Raw genomic sequence first — 2,472 nt, 5'->3', positions numbered from 1 at the left:
TGCCCTTTAGTTACCTTTTTGATGTTACCTTCTACATTCACCCTCTTCTTCCCTCTCTTTGCTTCAGTCATCCTGCCTCCTTGCTATTGTTGAATATTCTAAGCAAGTTCCTGCCTCAGAATCACCACTCCAAATTTATATTCATTAATACTCAGGTTGTTTTGTAGTACAGTTGATATAAAAATCTTCGATGTTATTTAAAAGAAACTTTCAGTATTTTTTATTTTGCCATAAGATTTTTAAAATAAAGCAAATAAAAAATATAAGCAAATGAAAACTAGGTCACAGCTAGCAGCCAAAACAATATAGTGGCAATAAATCTGAAGATATAAACAATAAAAAATAACCATTTTCATATTAGAATCTTCTTTCATTTAAGCTGCCAAAAATTTTAATACTATTATAAAAATTCATTTTACTTCATCTTTTTAGCACTGATATTTAAAAAGTTCTTTTGGGAAAAGACCATATTTTTAATACTTCCTCGCAATGAAAAAGGCCTATCCATGTATTCAATCTTATGTTATTGTATTTTATTGAAGTTATTTATTGGAAGAATAAACGATTCCTCAAAGGAAACAAATTATGTATTATGAATAGTAAAATAATCATATCTGAATGTTTCCACTGAATGTGTATTAATTTAATAAAATTGCCCATGTAAGCAGGCCTTTATCAGCCTGCCACTATGAACTCAGGGGAAGGAAAACTACATTTAAGGAATAAAAGGTAAGTGAATGCATAATCAGAGTTTAATTTTGTGCAGGATTTAAGTGCATTCAAATTAGAAACCAAAAATGGCATATCAAAAAGCAGAAGGGCAAAATCTTTTAGCGTTCTGTGTGAGAACACTGAGGATTAGAGAAAAATTTCAAATCACAAATGAAAATTGCAGGAGGATGGGGAGGGATAGAGTTAGGGGATGGAGGTGATTAGGAGGTCACAGATAGAGATTTCCCTGGAACACACTCTATTCTAAGCTGTGTTGAATGACACTCTGTTCTAAGCTGTTTGAATGACACCTTCCTTTATCATGTCTAGCATGGAAAGACTTTTTTTTTTTTTTAGATACATGAAGTTACAGCTCCATTTCCCAAAGATACTAGATTCTTTGAATTGCTTTGTTTTAGATGTACCACAGTGGAACAGCTGAGCATTTTTAGGGCAGTGGTTCTGTGAAACTACATGTTATGTAAGCTCATGAACTCATCTCAATTAATTAAAAGTTAAATATAATAAAAATAGGTGAGGGATATACATTTCATTTTAAGAAATGTGATTAATTGCCCAAACAACATTATAACACCAAAAAATAAAATATAATTTATTATTATATTATTAGTCTTTATTTATTATTTTATTTATTTATTTATTTATTATTTAGTCTTTATTTATTATATTATTAGTCTTTCTTTCTGCCTCTCTATAAAACCACATTTTTGTTTTTTCAGTATTCTCTTATCATTTTTGCCCACGTATAAAACTTTTATCTAGTTGTAGTTATGGATTCAGATTTTAATTTTTTAAATATAAGCATTTGTGTACTTGGTTTCTTGGCATTCTAAAATATCATTTCAGTCAGTGCATAATATTTCATCAAGAGAATGCACAATAATTAACCCTTTCATCGTTTGTGAATATTTAAGAGGCATGTGTACCCTTAATTTTTTTGTAGTGTAATGATTTTTAATTTAATTTAATTTTATTTTATTGGCCGCGCCACACGGCATGTGGGATCTTAGTTCCCTGACCAGGGATCGAACCTGCACCCCCTGCAGTGGAAGTGCAGCGTCCTAACCACTGGACCACCAGGGAATTCCCAGTGTGGAGATTTTTTTAAAAACATTAATCTGTGCAGTTTGAATTAATTGCAATTTTCAGTTTGGTGAATAAAGAGTTGGTTAAAGCAAGGTTAGGGATTCTACAGAGGGCTGTTGACACAAAGGGGGAAAAATCAATTGGATATTATATTTTTTTCATAGCGAAATACAAAATATTCAATTATTTTAAAAATTCAGAACAAGAAAAATAAACATCACTTAATAATTAAGACAAATACTCCAAAGTATACTTTGGTTACTTAAAACCTTTGAACATTGAGGTGAAATGAATAAAGGGAGGCAGACAAGAGTGAAGTGGAGATGGGTGCACAGTAATCTCTACTTGTTTTTCCTGTCTCTTCTTAGCTGGAAGATTGTATCCATCACCCATAGAATTCAACCAATATAACTGCTTGGTACATTTCTGCCTTTTGGGAAGAGAGAATGGGAAGGTCCTAAGTTAAGTCAGCTACTGTCACTTTAACTTTGCAGCCTCCTTCTTGCCCCTGATGTGTTGTCTGGTTCCCCTGTGCATGAGTCTCAGCCTTGTGTCCTAAGACAGGTATGCTAGCTCCTATGGGGCTGGGCTTCTTCCCGGTTTTTTGTTGATTCAGTTCTACCCATAAGAGTAGATTTCTATTATTAGCTTCAG

At 32.6% G+C, this 2,472-nt stretch overlaps 1 non-coding gene across 1 annotated transcript; it reads right to left on the bottom strand.

Moving 5' to 3' along the window:
• Positions 1 to 1,742: 1,742 nt before the first annotated feature.
• TRNAG-UCC (transfer RNA glycine (anticodon UCC)) lies at positions 1,743 to 1,815 on the bottom strand. Its single transcript has one exon. It is a non-coding gene; the product is annotated as a tRNA-Gly (tRNA).
• Positions 1,816 to 2,472: the final 657 nt, after the last annotated feature.

Source organism: Pseudorca crassidens, chromosome 13 (assembly GCF_039906515.1).
Source record: "Pseudorca crassidens isolate mPseCra1 chromosome 13, mPseCra1.hap1, whole genome shotgun sequence".
In the NCBI taxonomy this organism is placed as follows: domain Eukaryota; kingdom Metazoa; phylum Chordata; class Mammalia; order Artiodactyla; family Delphinidae; genus Pseudorca; species Pseudorca crassidens.
Note: the sequence above shows the minus strand (reverse complement) of the source record. Positions and strands in the feature narration are given on the sequence as shown.